Genomic DNA, 16,974 nt, shown 5'->3' with positions numbered 1-16,974 from the left:
ATATATGTAAATGGATAAGTATTATTGCTTGATCTTCAATATTACATGCAAGATTACTAAAAAGTATGACATAAAATCTCATGTTTATGTTTCAAAGCAGAACTATTTTTTATTAACATAACTATTTGTCATTGATATGTAGATAAATAAGATATTCAACAGAAATGCACTGTAAATTTTGTTTGTACTTAATATATTACAAACAATAAAATATACAATATGAAAAATATTGTACAAATAAGAATTACAGGTTTTTCGCATCAAAGAAGAGAAAAATGCAATATAGCGTCGAATAATCCAATATTTACACGATGTAAAGCTAAAAAATAGATTTAATGTAGTCTAAAATAATATAACTAATCTCAATTACTATGAAATCTATAAAATATCTATCTAATAAATCATATTAGTAACTTTTATACAAAATAAACAGATGGAGTTAGCATTTTAATAACTTAAAAAGGAATGAACAATTTATTTAGAATAAAATCTAGTACGTAACAATTTTTTCGATAAGTTATTCATTGTTACAGGGTGTGATTATAATCGATACGCTTTTAATTTAAATGTTAAATTTGATTAAAACAACACAATATATCTAATACATTAGAAGAAGCATTTAAATGTATTTAAATAAGATAAAGTGAACTTACTTCTCAAAAGGTTTGCTTTACAAAGATGAACACTTTTCAAATAGGTCGATTCCAATCGGTTTAAATGGCTACCTCTGTCCGCTGTCTTTCTTTTCGACCTTCGTCAACTTAAAATCTAACCCCCCAGAGAGTAACATCACAACTAGAGAGTCGAAACAATATTTCGGCTGGAACACCCTATCTCTTGCTATCCTTTATCTATCCTTAGTTTTGAGCTAAACCGCAGTTGCGTTACATGGAGAGGAAGACAGCGAGTACCTCCCACGGTTAGCTTGACGGCAAGGGGACTCTAACCCAGGATCTGTCTACCACTGAGGATATGTCATGTCAGCACTGTGGTTGGTGCAAGCCGGATGCGGAATTCGTATCGCCTGGGTTCGCATTATTGGAAGACGAACGCTCTGTCTCTTGAGCAATCACGGCTCGTGATTTTCTCATTTTATTTTATTTTGAACCCATCGTTGAATGGTTTTGAACCATAGTTTTGAACCCATCGTTTTGACCCGCCTTGTAATTTTGGACCCAATCCAGAAGACAAGTGAACTCCTGGATCAGTACCACCAGAGGTATTGATTTGTTATGGGAACATGAAGGACTTTAAGACTCGACATATTTAACGTTCATCAGTCACCATTCACTACCATTTTCATTAATTTATTCTTCGGCTGGCGAGGATCGAACCCGCGACCTCTTGGACATCGGTCCAGCACCCTACCGACCAAGCTATCCCGGTGTTTACACTGGTCAGGATAGCCTGGTACTCCCCGTATAGTAAATGGTTACTGCTATGCGTTAAATCTGCCGGATCACAAAGACCTGCATGTTTCCATAACAAATCAGACCTCTAGGGGTACTGATCCAGAAGTTTCTTTGTCTTCTGGATCTTAAAATTATAAGGCCACTTTATCTTATCTTAAAATTATAAGGCCACTGAATTGAACATTAGTAGTCGTACAAACCAAAATTGGGCAGGCTGTTCAACGACTGTTTTATAATTATAATATAACATTTAATGTTTACGCAATTCGTTCGACTACGATCCATTTCAAATTACCATCGATCTGCCAATCATTTCACACGTTTGATTAAATATTTGCTTGTCCGCATATGCGTATGCTGAGCTGAATTCGGTGGGAAGGTTTCTGGTACTCTCATGTATAGCAGCCTTTTGCAAGAGATTTTCAATTTCAGAATTTTCAGGCTTCATTTTCCGCCCTCTGAAATTAAATCGAAAAATTCTCTCATTTTTGCTGATCACTGGGTAGCCAATTTTTTTCCTAATAGCAAAGGAAATTTTTTTTTCTCTTGTTAATTTCATCGTTAGTGAAGTGCTGTCGTCTTCGTCACTGGCAAGCTTCTCGCCTTCTCGCGCTCATTATGTATAGATCAGTACCATAATCCTTGAATTTGACATAAGGATCATTCACTAATTACGTATTTTGATGTTTATCCCCAGAGCAATCAAGAATTACAAAGCTTTATTGCCTCTAAATTTCCGTCTCTCATTTATTCCTTAATTTAATAAAGATAAAAATTGATTGAGATTTTTACTTGCAATATTTTTATCTGAGGGTCCATCTACCTGTAATTTACTACATTTTTAAAAAAAAATTTCTTGTATTTAACTAATTTTTTTTTATTACTTTTTGTTGTTGTATTAATACTTTTAAAATTTTCAATGCTCTTAATTTGTTTTATGAAAAAGCTCAATAATACTTAAAGGCAAGATTTAAAAAAGTATGGATTGCTTTTCACAGCATGTCCTTATTTAGAATTTGTGCAATTAAACCCTACATTCAATCAATAAATCAATCAATTAAAAAGGTATGAAGTTAGGGGCTTTCACTATTTTAAATGCAGCAAAAAATCTTATGTTATTCCAAAAAACTCTAAATTCATTTCTTCATGATTTGATTTAAAAACAATTGAGATAAAAAAAATCAATCATCTGAAGTTTGTTAAATATTATGAATTTAGGGGCCATATAATAATTTTCTCCTAACAAAAATGTTTTGTTTCAAAACTCGTTTATTTACATTCCAAAATTATTTTTTTAATCATTACATGAGAGAAATGCTGAAACCAAGTAACAAATTTTAATAAAAATTATTAGGGGTCATTCACTAATCTACATTTGGTATACCAATTTATTTAAATTTTCTTAATTTGCTTAATTCCTTGCATAACTCTATAAATTCGATATGATCAATAACATAATCTTGTTAATGTTTTGTTGAATATGCTTTTATGAATAACTTTTATTTAAATCTAAAAAATACACTTGTGAACCTTTATAAATAATAGTTAAATTAATTTTAATTTTTAATAAACTTCTTTACCTTATTAAGTAAAGTAATTAGTATTGATTTAAGAAATATAATGGGTCACTCAATATTAAATATGCTTAAAATTGGGTATTAGTTTTTTTATGTTTTCAAATGTAATCAAGAAAAGAGTTCTTTGTTAGAAACTAACTATTTAATCATGATCACGTGAAGTTCTTGAAAATTATTTTGTATTTTGTCAATGCATATAAGAGGAACTTCCAACAATAGGAAGAGAATACTTTTATTAGTGCCCATATCCTAATTATGATATTTTTTAAAGTTCTCACAAATATTTTTTAAGCACTTAAAAGATGCTTATTTTTTGATAAATTTGGCTGCGCACTCTGATTTTAGCACATTAAAATCGATGATTAGATCAAAAGTTATTAAGGGTGAACTCTTTTTAATTTTTCGTACTCTGTATGCAATGTACAGTCAGCAAAAAAAAAAGATATCACCCTGAATAACTTTCGTTCTAATGATCGGATTTTCACGAACTAAGTGTTAATCTTAATGGTTCCTAGGAGTGACCTCAAATATGCTAATTAATTAGTGCTAACTATCAATTAAGTTACGAAATCAGACACAAAAACGTACTTTCTCTGAATAAACATATATTTTTTCTTACATATTTGGATTCTTAACCTTCAAAATATAGGGGGTAGCCGAAATCTGGGAAATATGGTCCCCATAGTTTGGTCAGGAGAGCGATCCAAAGTTCGTACCCCTTAATGTTAATTTCACTTTTTACGTTTTTAGTCATATTTTAAAAACTAATAAAGCAATTCGAAGAAAATTTCACCCAGTCATAAAACTCATTTACCCAAAGATAATTTCACGAAAAAAATAATTTTTAATAATTGTTAATTATTTTTTATTATTTAATTAAATTAAGGATGAAAAATTTTTGAATTATAAGGTATGAGTTTTTTTATACCATATTAATCTACATATTTTTCAATTGAAAAATCTAAAGTTTCAACTGTTTTTATTTATTAGAAGCTGAGAAAAATTAAAATTAATTATTTTCAAAAAAATAATTTGGCGACAATGAAGAAATGATTAAATGGGGCGATTAATATTAAAATGTGATAAACTTGCGAGGAACTTGACTTCGCGCGCTTAGCATAAAATTTCATTCACATTTTTTTCGCTAATAATCGTTTGCTTATCTTTTCATTTTTATTTTTTTAAGCTATAAAATACGATGTTTCTTTTTTAGTCGTCTAAAATTCTATTTGCAATTTAGTAAAGAAATTTGAATAAAACATTTTATTGAATAAAATACATTTTATTCAGAGAATGTGGAGTTTTATAAAAGCATGCTTCTGATAGAATATGATTATACAACAGATTGTGCTTCTTTAATGTGATTATTTTTTATTTTTTAGTTTTTTTTCTCAATAACTGATAAAATTTCACTAATATACATACGAATGAATAAATTTGGAATAAAATATTCATCAATTTCTTGAATATATATTTTATGAATATTAATAAAAATACGTAGTCAACATTTTTAAGCATCTCTCACAACATCGTAAATTTCTCAAAATCTTATAGGGTAAACTAACCAGTGAAGGAATACTTAAGCTTAGCTTGTCTTTAAAAAAAAAATCATAAAAATTTCAAAATTTGTAATTTTAGCTAAATGACGTATTTGTTATTAAATGCATGTCGACATATTTGTTATTAAATGCAAATTATGTACAAAAAATTTAGATAACTTACATAATATTGTTTTAAGCTTTTGGTGGTTTAAATAATAAGTAGTAAGATAACCAAGTGAAGGAACAGTTCTTAAATTGAATAAACACTAAATTTTCAAGTGAATGAACACTTAATTTTAAGAATGTTTGATGCTCGTTAGGAATCCTTAGGCCACACAGATATCTGTCGCCCTGTAGATGCCTGAATTGACGGATGTTAACACAGGCGGGCATTAGGAAAAAAAAATCTTTTAAGTTTTCGTGCCCCCATTTCAGTATCTTAAGGGCCTTACGAGCTCTGTTTAAAAAGAGAGTATCATATCAGATATATATATATATATAAGAAAACAAAAATAATCATAGTAGCAGTATTTGGTAGTAAATGTAGCTTATCGTAATTGAAGAATATGCTGTGCGACATTTTATGGTGAATTTGCGAACGTAAGTTTCAGAATGTATCGAAACATGTGGATGCTATTTGCTAATCATCTTTATCCAAAAAAAAACATGTAACGTAAATATCTAGCAAAATGAAGCAATTTTTTAAACAATGAATCATACAATATGCAACATATTATTTCAATATCTTATTCTTAAACTAAACATATTTCAATGTTTTTAAAATGCCACTAAACATTCAGCAATTCCTTGAGTTATAGAAAAAAGAAATATCGTAAATTATAGAAAACCTTGTGAATGTGTATTAGATTTACTATACAATCTACATTTTATTTTTCAAGCACTTTTTTTTTCTTCAAACTTTCATGCCTAGAAGACTCCATTAAAGCTGTAAAAATCATTATCCCTAAAATTTTGTATATAGCTAATTTTGTATATAGCTAAAATTTTGTATAAGTTATGTTAATTTGATTTTAGTATGAAATCCTCGAATAAACATAGCAAAAATAGCATAATCTAAATAATATCAGATAAAAAGTTCATGTATTTAAATTCTAAAAACTTATAAATCGATTCAAATTTTCTTTTCAAAGGAGATTAAAATAAATTTTTTTTTTTTTGGACATAAATAAACTTAAAAATTGTCTATTGCCTAGAAACTTCGAGATGTTTTCTATTAACTATTAATTAAACCTCTCAGAGCAATCACAAAACATTATTTCAATTTTTTTACAGTCAGAAATTGGTTGCCTAGCAACCTAGTAAAATTAAGCGTTTCTCTTTTGAATCAGTCAATGGGTTATCTTAATATATTTATTTGCGCAGGCGACTTTTTTTGGCGGTTTTCTGGACTATCGCCAAATATATAAACCTTTATTGCAACCCAATTTACGACCCAATTGTTTTAAAATTTTGTCTACCCCCCCTAATTCAAGTGTCTAGATTCCAAATATGTAAAAAAAAATATATGTTTATTCAGAGAAAGTACGTTTTTGTGTCTGATTTCGTAACTTAATTAATAGTTAGCACTAATTAATTAGCATATTTGAGGTCACCCCCAAGAACCATTAAGATTGACACTTAGTTCGTGAAAATCGGATCAGTAGAACGAAAGTTATTCAGGGTGATATCTTTTTTTTTTTTGCGGACTGTACACCTAATTTTATAAAAAAAATTTTTATTAAAACAATAAAAACTTTTTATGAAAGTTTTCTTCAAAATTAAGAGGTCATTAATGCTAATTTCACTCTTTGCGTATTTCGTCAGATCTCGAAAATATTTTAAATCCAACAAAAATTTTACCCACATTAAAAAAAAGGGCTAGATTCTAAACACATTTTCGCTGACAAAGAAAACACAAGACCACAAACGTAGGCGCAATGTGAGAAATCGTTAGACCACACGACAAAAAGTTCTGTCTTTAACAAGTTTTAACATATTTATGATCTAGAAAGAAAGGTTTGAGTTTAACCTCCTTATAATTTTTCTCTTCAAATAAAATTTCTTGCCGCACCTGTCAACTGGTAGGCTCCTTAAGGATCAAGTACAGGGCTGCTGTTATTATCTAACCTCCTTATTTTGAAACAAAACTATTTGTTAAATATGAATAAAAATATGTCTTAGCCCATTAACCGACCAAACAACCATGTGTTTTAATTTTTCTCAAAACATTAACATCTAGTGAGAAATTGTCAGCTTGTGAAAAAATATTTGTTATTGCTAACGCCAAAAAGGTTGCGTCCAAAAACATCCTGAATCCAACTTCTGAAAAATTGATTATTTTGGTTAGCTAGTAGTTTTTATTTGAAGTAACATTTGAAATTATACTTTATCCTAGCAGTTCACAATTTTTTTTCCGTTTGTGGAACCCTTAATAATCAAACTTCCTTCTGTGGAACCCCGATTTCATAAGTTAAGTTCATTAGGTGAATATACAAACTAATTATTAAAAATTACTATTATGAAAGACTACTAATTATGAAAAACTACTAAAAGACAATTATAAATTTATTAACCAATAAAGGGCTATTTCATTTTCGAAATGTTTAATAGTAAGAATGAAATTTTTTATCTTAAATTAGGTTTGATATCCGACTGTTGAATTAGTAAGAGGAATTTAATCTAGGCATAGATTTGTTTTCAGTCATAAGCTAAAAATGAATGAAATAGGCCGTTGAAATGGAAACTAAAAAGAACTTAAGTTGAAATTAGTTGTTAGGGAAGTACATTTCTTTATTAACGAATTCAGTTTTGATTCGAAGATCGCAATGGGAAATACTAATGCTAAGTTGTGTAAGTCCATCAATAAGTTGTTTGTATTTACTTTTTCATAAGAATGTGCCTTTTCTTTTGTCAATTTATTTTACATAATTCAGTAAAGACATCCGAAATATTAAGTAAATAATGATTTAATTAATGTACCTAAATCGAATTGTAGGTTTCAAAAATGTTACAAAGTTCAAAGTCTCGGTACCCCTTTAAATCTTCCGCGGAACCTTATGGTTCCGCGGAACACCATTAGGGAGCAGCAACTTTGGCCCATAGAAGAAAATCGTGATCATTCCAAGAATTGTCCTCGCTCAGTATACAGACATAAGCTAGGTCGTAACAAGTTGTAGCTAATTGTTAATGTACATGGTGCGTAGCGTTTTAAAATGTGATTAAAGGTACTTATTTTCGTTTGTTAAAAAACAAGCTCTTGAAGGTGCTTTTTTAATGGGTGTTTTTAAAAAGTGCTTAATTTTCCCTTTTCGAAAATGATTTTTTTTGTCTTTACCCTGTCGAGTTTCGCCACGTATTATGGAAAAACGTGGTTTTCACATTGTTCTATTCAACGTTTTCACAATTCATTTAAAAACAATACATTACCATTGGTCCGTGGCGTATAAAAGCGTCGATCCTTTTACATGTTTGATGAAATACTTGCGAGTCCGCATGTGCGTCGACTGAGCTGGGTTCGGTGAGATTTATGCTCTCTCATGTGCAACTCTGCTGCAATTTGAAAGATATTCTCAATTTCAGGCTTCATATTCCACCCTCTGAAATCGAACCGAAAAATCTCTCGATCTTTTTATGGTGGCTAATGAAATCAAGAAAAGAGTTCTCTATCAGAAACCAATAAGATCATGATAAAATAACTAGTTTGCATTTTGTTAATGTTTTTAGTGCTTAAAAAGAATTTAAAAGGTGCTTATTTTTTTGTTGAAAGATTTTTCTATGCACCCTGATCTAATCAGGGCTGATTGTGCTCCGGAAAAGTTCCGGATTTTTCACTAACAGTGATCCGGAAGTTTCCGGAGATCGAAGGTCCAGACTTTTCAAAAAATTATTGATCACAGAATTTCCGGAAAGCAAATTTTCAAAGGTGGAACTTAAAAACACAGTTTATTTGTTTGTAAGGGAGAGCCAGATACTTTATAAGCTTATATTCATGATTAATATTTCTTTTTTTATCAGTAAATAGTTATTATAATCATAAACTCAAGAAAGAAAGACATATTTGTAAATTTTAATGACTTTTCCAGGTCATCATAGGTATGTTAGGTACGTGTAAATGGTATAGGTATGTGTAACTCAAGAAATTTTTCGGAATTTTGACTTGGGCTCACAATCACCCCTGTCTAATAAACAAAAGAACAATTCACACATAGACAACTGGAAATTGACACAAAAAGAAAATTTATACAAACCTGTTAGTCAGCTTGTCTTTACCTGTTTAATAGTTAATCGCATGCATGGATTGTGAGGGAAAGACAAAAGCAATGCTTAAGTTAAATGATTTTTAATTCATTTTTATTGTTCAGAGTATATCTTAAAGAAATAATCAAACAAGCCTTGCAAAAACACAGTAAAAAACTTATGCCATATAAAAAAGTAGTAAAAACTTATTATATCTTCTATATTACTCACATGTTTCTTTTGCACCATGCGCATATTCGTTATTTTAATTAAAAGTGTTGTGAACGTATTAATACATTTTTCTTTAATTTTGTGATTTGAAATGCTTATTAAAACTTTGCTTATGCTTTTTGTTATCTTTTCAATTTACGCAGGACAATTTGTGGCCCTTAATTTTTGGACAGGGATGTTAGGGTGTAAATGCTGTCTAATGTGGAGTAACATAATTCTGGTAAGAAATTGTTTCTCTTGTTTCATGAATTAAGATGTCCACGTAACTTTTATTTATCAATCATGGTTCTAAAAATATTTTAGTTTTGTTCTACTTGCAATGGAAATATTTTCTTATGATTTTTTAAAAGATTTTGATGCCACTTGTCAACTTTTGATACGTGTTTCTTTTGCTAGCTTTCTTTACTTCTCAAAACTGCAAACTGCAACACAAACATTTTCTCTGAAACTACTCCAATAAACTTTAATTTTGTTGAACAATTTTTTTATATTCAATAAAAAATTTCTGGAGTGATATAACCTATAGAAAATTGCTGAAGATAATCGAATTAATATTTTGAAAAACACCCTCGCGTGCGCGTTAAATTAATGAAAAACGTATACTAATTACTAAAAAATGGCGATCATTAATCTAGTGAGGGATCTTAAGTGTAAAAATGTGCCTCTTTATTTTAATTTTTAAAATCAACTGAAATAAAATTTGCACTAAAAAAAATCAATCAAGTTTAACCATTTGACTCAGATAGAACATCGGTTTCCCTTTTATACATTTTTTTCTGGCAATCTAATTACAAGTAAAAACATATTTTGGTATTTTTTAATTATAACATCAGTCTAATGGTTACTTAAGAAATCTCTTACTTTATCGGAATTATATTTGCTAAGAAATACAATCTAATAAAGTAGTTTAAAATTTTTTATCCTTGATATTCAAAAATGTATCAAAAATTGATTTTAAAATTATATTTCAATGATGAATAACTGTTTCTCTTCGATCTAAATAACTGCGAAGAAATGAAAATTTGAAAAATTGCTTGGACATGAGCCATCCGACACTTCATGCTGTATTTCATAATCATAAATTGTTGAAATGCTAAATATGATATTTTCACTCATTTTGATCTAAATTAATACAAAATTTTATGAAAAATGTGTTAAATAAAAACTCTTAAAATTGCTAAATTTTAAAGAAAGTAGTAATATGAAACACGAAACTAAGAAATAATTTATTTTTTATACTTAAACAATACAGATCTTTTATTACTAAACATTTAGTTGAATTATGATAGAAATTAAAATGTAAAATAAGTGTATAAATCATTTCCAATGAGCAAAAGTATTTTACTTTTCAAAACCAATTTTTTTTTTAAATTTTAGCAATTATTTTGCGTGTACAAATAACAAATTTGAAATATTTTACACCGATGACTTTTTTAATTTTCATCAATTCTTCGATGCATAATCTGAAGTTGAAAATGGTTAAAGGATTTTAAGATCTTCATCAATGAATAATGAACGGTTTTTACTTTTAGCAATGTTTATTACGAATTAGCAATAGGTAGGTGACGCATATTCATAAACTGAAATAATTAATAATGATTTTATATTAAACGCTAAAAAATTTAGCACCCCGGACGCTAAATAAATTTATGACCAAAAACAAGTTCAGCTGAATTCTGACCATGAAATTGAACTTAGACAAAAATTGGCCCATTGTACGAAATAATTAATGAAACTTTTGATGCCTGCACCACCTATAAAAAGTTATTAAAAAAATATTAACTCAACTAAAAGGCCTGGATAGCTTTGTTGGTAGGGCACTGGACGCATATCCAAGAAGTCTAGAGTTCGGTCGCCACCGACCGAAGACTCCGCGTGTAGTAAACAGTGACTGATGCCCGTTAAATCTGTTGAGTCTCAAAGTCCTCCATGCTCCCATAACAAATCATATCTCTGGGGGTACTGATCCAGGAGTTTCCTTGTCTTCTGGGTTGGTTCAAAATTTCAAGGCTACTGAGTTGAGCATTATTAGTCGTAAACCCCAAAACTGAGTCGACTGCTCCTCGATAGTTATAAAATAACTCAATTAAAGAGAGCGGCGAAAACAGTTTCTTAATAAATTTTTTGTTAACTAAAAATCCAAGACTTTTCAAGGGAAATTTCAAATTTAACAACGCAGAGTTAGCTCATAACAGTAAGCCTATATTTGGCATCAAAAACTTTCCTTTCAAAAACGTTAGTTTTTGTAAAAATAAAAAATAAGAATTAAAAGAAAATATTTAAAAATATATTGCTCCAAAATCTTTGGTTAGCCGCCTCGCCAATAAAAAGTAATGATCAAAACGTTACTCAAGCATCAGTTTTAATTTGGCCCCAGTTTTGCAGTACATTTGAAAAAACAACATAAAAAGTGGCTTCACAACTATTTTTCTTTCTATTGCTATAAACGCTAAAATAGAATTTTCGAAAATTGATAAAAACAAAATTTATTTTTGAAAATATTTCGTTGCAATGTGTATCGTATCATGCAAAGATGCCAAATATAACTCAACGTTGATTTTTTTTTCTTTTGCACTTCAGAGTTGGGTTAAAATTTGCTTCAATAAGAACATGCACCGAGGGCTGGTTTAACATTGGGATGTCTGGATTTTTAAGTATTGGTCCTAGAAGGACTTCCATTATTGGAACAAGATTCCTTTCTATCTAGGACCAATATTGAAAAGTATAGACACCCCAATATTTAACCAACATTATAAGCCTATAAGGGACCTAGATAGAAATGATATTACAAAGCTTAAACACTTCAATCTCAGTTCAAGATCGGAAGCTATTCTAAGCAGGGTATCTGCGCACCTGCAAAATCTTGAAAGTCATGGATTTCAGTATTGAACAAAATTTGTCCTGAAATGTCGTGATTTTAACTATTTTTTAAAAAAAATAATAATGGATTTAGGTCGCCGAAAAATCTAATTTTTAAAAGGGAATTTATACCCTTCCCCCTCTAATTTCATGAAGTTCCGAATATCTAAATTTGTATCAAAATCCCCATTCATAGTTATATTTTATTAAAGTATAAAATGTTTCTATCCTGTTCTTTAAAAATTATGGTGTTCTTTCAAAAAATGAAAGAAAATACATTATTTCTAGAGTGAATTTATCTTTTAAATTTGTGTGATTTCAAAATTTTTGTTATTTTTTATTTTATCAATTTAAAATTCTAGCTAAAACAATATTTAGTGGTTGCTCTTTGTGATATTCTCTCCATTCAGCTCTTTATTCAAATTAAGTAATGTTTTTAAAAAGGAGTCATCTCGATTTACTTTTTAAAAATATTAAGAAATCTTAGATGAAAAATCATCTGCTGGAGGGTCTCTACTACTGGGGACATAACTGTAGAAATTTTTCCTTAAACGTAATGGCATAGTTATATTTAATTATCATTTTAATTTATAATTTGTTAAACACGACAAGAAGAAAAATAAATATCTCTAAGAATAATTGAGTAAAACATTTTTTTAACCTGTGAAATAAAAATCAAGAAACTAAACTGGAAGATAAGTTTAAAACGGAAGATAAGTTTAAGGATAAAAACTTTTTACTTTACAAATAAAAATTGCACTAAAGCATAAACAGAGGAACATTGTTTGAGCCAGCAGTGACTGCTAGTTTTCATCTCCAACCCAGTTTGTAGTTTGCAGAGTCTGCTTATTGGTTTGGCAAACTGCTACACACATTGACTTCAAGAAAAATAGACAGCTTCTCTTCTTTGGCTCCATGGTTAACCTATCAAACATTGTTTTGCTAGTGTGAGGGAAATTCGTGTTTTGTCTATCTACAAATTAAAAAGTACCAAAATAATTAGTGCCAATTAATAAGTGTAGATCATCGTGGAATAAAGTGTTTGATACCTAACCATCACATTATTGTTTAACACTACATATGTTAGACATTGTTATTAAAGATTTAAATGTTTACAACTCGTTTCATTTATGAGCATGGTAGCTAGGTTGAGATATTAATATTTTTTTTTTTTTTACAAACTAATATAACTTTATTGGGAACAAAAACAAACACAGAAATACAAAGAATATATATTCGTCCTCAAGAGGAAAATCCTGTCCAGGCGACAAAGAAAAGTAATACAATAAATTTAAATTAGAAATTAAAAAAAAAGGGGGGGGGAATATTACAATCATGAATTATTTTGCTCATCACAAGACCTCATATATTGTTGAACACTGTAATAATAGAAAAAAAAACATGAAACTATATAAAAAAATTCATTATCCATGTACATTACAGCATAATAATATTTATAACTTTAACATAAAATTATTTTTATAAACTTTTCGAAATGAAAAAAAAGAATGAACAACCTTATTTAATAATTTTATTTTTTGTTCTCACTGCCCCTTATCTCTTGTGAAGCAAAACGATATTTTCGAATTTTATTATTGCCTTACCTGCCAAGTGTTTTGCTTTACTCCTGTATTTTACGACTATAACCAGTCAACTCATATATTCTAAAATTTCTCTGTATTTTTTGAAGAAAGTTTTTTTAAAAAAATTTTACCCAATAAAATATCCGCTGATGGCAAAAATACTTCTCTTATTCCTCAACAGATAGTGCTATTGCTAGCACTGCAGTACGTTGAGTGTTAATAGTTTAAGTACTCCTTGTAGTCAGGCTAATTGTTGGACGTTTTCGTGGTTTTCCTCTCCATGTAATGCAAATGCGGGTTAGTTACCTCAAAAAGTTCTCCACGAAGGCAAATTTTGCCCAGTTCTTGATTGATCTAGGAGTTCCCATGTCTTCTAGATTGGGTTCAAAATGACAAGGATACAGAGTTGAACATTAGAAGTCGTAAACTTAAAATTGGATTGGCTGTTTAACAAAATAATTTATAAATAATGGTTTAAAAAATCATCTTTAGATTAAGAGTTATATACATATTATTTTGCTAAATGTAAGTTCTTATATTATTTTCAATTTTGAATCTCTCGTTTTGACTTACATGATTATGCGTGATGTATCAAAACTTTACTCGTAGCTTAATAAATGTCGATAGTAAAATCTCTGTTATTTTATTTGTTCAGTGTTGTCAGGTATGTATTACATTCATATGATTCATCATTGTTTTGAAAGTATATGCATTTATTTTGCAGCTGCTGTCAGTTCCTTGGCTTAGTTTGGCTCTCACTGTGAAGAGCTTCTCCCAAATATTTTAGTCCTTCTGCAGAGGAGTCTTCTTGATTGTGATGATGAAGTGAGAGACAGAGTAACCTACTATTTTAATATCTTAAATCAGAAGCAAAAAGGAATTTACTCCCAGATCATATTTAATGGTACATCTCTTTTTGTTTGTTAAATTTATAAATAAAGCTTTGAAATTTATGTTTACAATAGTTTAGTGAAAGTAGGTATGAAGTGATATTTTAAGAAAAGCTTAATTATTTTGTGTAAAATCAACTATTGCAGATATGGTTTCCAAATAGAAAATACATGCAGTTTCCTAATTATCCAGGGTTTCCACTTCACAGGAGAAATACAGGAAATTTTGATTTTTTTTCTGTACAATTTTGCAAAATACAGGGAAGTTAGTTTCGTTTCGTCTCTGAAAAAATGGTGACCACTCAATGCATAATCTATGATACTCCAACTATACTAAACTGTTTCAATTACCATAGCATTATTTAAATATGTTCATCTGTTCCTTTTTTTTCTCCAAGTTTTTCCAGCAATTAAAACTAGCATAGTCAGACTAATATAGCTCACACAAGAGCTCAGTAATTGCGTTTCCTTTTATGATATTGTCTATAATGCATGGTGCATAGCGTTTTTTAAAAGTTCTTAAAGGTGCTTATTTAAGATTTTCGTTTTTTTAAAAGCAATTAAAACTGCTTTTTTCCATGAGGTAATTTTAAAAAGTGCTTAACTTTCCCTTCTCGAAGATTTTTCCTTCTTTACCATGTTGCTTTACGCTGAGTATTATGTAAAAGCGTGGTTTTCACATTGTTCTATTCAACGTTTTCACAATTCATTCAGCCACAATTCGTTTCGGCATGCTGTTTGTCCGTAGCGTATAATAGCACCCATCATGGTGACATATTTGATGAAATACTTGGGGGTCTGCATGTGCGTCTACTGAGCTGAATTAGTTGAGATTCTTGCAGTCTCATGTACAACTATGCTGCATTTTCTCAAGATAATCTTAATTTCAGGCGTCATTTTCCACCCTGTGACGAACTGAAAAACCTCTCTATCTTTTTATAGTGGCTAATATAATCAAGAAAAGAGTTCTTTGTCAGAAACTAGTTATTATAATCATGTAAAGTCTTTGAAAATTCTTTTGCATATAGTGCTTAAAAATATTTTTTGAGTGCTTAAAAAAAGTACTTTAAAGATGCTTATTTTTTGTTGGGAGATTTGGCTACGCACCCTGCAATATGCACAGGGAATTTTTTTTCCCAGATTTTAATGGAAACCCTGGTAAAGTTTTGAAATTTATATTAGCAGTAGTTTAGAGAAAAAAGATTTGAGTATACAGTGTTATATTTAGAAAAAGCATTATTTTTTAGTTTAAAGATGGTTTCCAAAAATGGTTTCTAATGTGAACAGCTACCTACTTATGCTATATTGTTTCAAGCTGATGTTACTAAATTTACGTAAATGCTGCTTGTCTTTTTTTTTCACTTATACATGAAGTACACATCTGTACAATTTATATTAAAATGAAATTAATCTTAAATACAAAAGTATGGTTGAAAGCATTAGATAAGGCAAAAGTTAACTGTCGGTACTACCCCTGGGGGTTTAGTAAGTCACATTAAGGTTTCGGTTCATTTAAACTAACAATATGTGGATTTGTAGTTTAATGGTAAGGCTATCCGCTTTCTGCCTTAGACGTTGGGGGAGGGAGGGGGAATTCTAATTTAAGACGGGGTATTAGATTTTTGTGACGCCCGGTGGCTGAGCGGTAGCGCTTCGCTCTGTCGTGCCACAGGTCCCTGGTTCGATCCTTGGACCGGGCAAGGTTGACTCAGCCTTTCATCCCTTCAGTGGGTCGATAAATGAGTACAAGCATGCTTGGGAATTAAATACTGGGGATTCCGCGTTCAGCTGACCATCTGACCGGAACTTCTGCTTCTGCACCCAGAGCCCAAGGTCAAGAAAACTGAGATGGGCACAATAGGCCTTGGCCCTCTATAAGCTGTCGCGCTACTGTGTAGTGTAGTTATTAAATTTTTGTGTCGATTAACCGTTCAACTTGTGTGGAAGGTTTCTTCATTACCAAAATTTAGACGATCAGTCATTGTTTCCTTCTCCATGCTTTCCAGCATAAGCGTACCGTAACTCATACATTTGCCGTAGTCTTCCTGCTCGAATTGCTGCACAAGTTGAATCCAGTACGGTTTCGTTTGCAGCCAGTTTCTGTCTAAAAACACGCCACACCGTTGTTTATGATATTTCTAACTACCTTCGTGCGTCGATTTTCGTGGGCTTCGTTCATACGTGCGGCGAATTCCTTCAACATTTTCAGCTGAAACACGTATCCTTCCTTCCGCTACTTTTCCCATTCGCAAACAACCCTTTTCTTCAAACATCTTTTGCCAAGGGCCGGGGTAGCCTGGTTGGTAAGGCACTGTGCCCAAGTCCAAGAATTCGAGGGTTGGATGCCAGGCAAGCCGAAGGCTCCCTGTGTAGTAAATGGTGACTGGCGCACATTAAATCTTTCGAATCGCAAAGTCCTCCATGTTCCCATAACAAATCAATGCCTCTGGAGGTACTGATCTAGGAGTTTCCTTGTCTTCTGAATTGGGTTCAAAATGACAAGGCTACAGACGTTAGTAGTCGTAAACACAAAATTGCGTCGGCTGTTCAACGATGGATATAAAACATCCTATGCCATCTGCGGATGTTGTTCCCATTTGGGGGTTCTTGATTGCAACGCTGACGAAATCTTCTCTGCCCTGTGA

The 16,974-nt window shown here is 30.7% G+C and overlaps 1 long non-coding RNA gene across 2 annotated transcripts in view; it reads left to right on the top strand.

The window, feature by feature from the left end:
* Positions 1 to 14,337, top strand: part of LOC147803317 (uncharacterized) — a 56,179-nt gene extending 41,842 nt beyond the window's left edge. For both annotated transcript variants that reach the window (XR_015428849.1, XR_015428848.1), the window contains 2 exons: positions 9,141 to 9,217; positions 14,164 to 14,337. This is a non-coding gene — a long non-coding RNA (uncharacterized LOC147803317). The remainder of the gene's footprint in view (positions 1 to 9,140; positions 9,218 to 14,163) is intronic.
* Positions 14,338 to 16,974: the final 2,637 nt, after the last annotated feature.

This window comes from Parasteatoda tepidariorum, chromosome 9 (genome assembly GCF_982258835.1).
Source record: "Parasteatoda tepidariorum strain Cologne lab strain chromosome 9, Ptep-v5.0, whole genome shotgun sequence".
NCBI lineage: Eukaryota > Metazoa > Arthropoda > Arachnida > Araneae > Theridiidae > Parasteatoda > Parasteatoda tepidariorum.
Note: the sequence above shows the minus strand (reverse complement) of the source record. Positions and strands in the feature narration are given on the sequence as shown.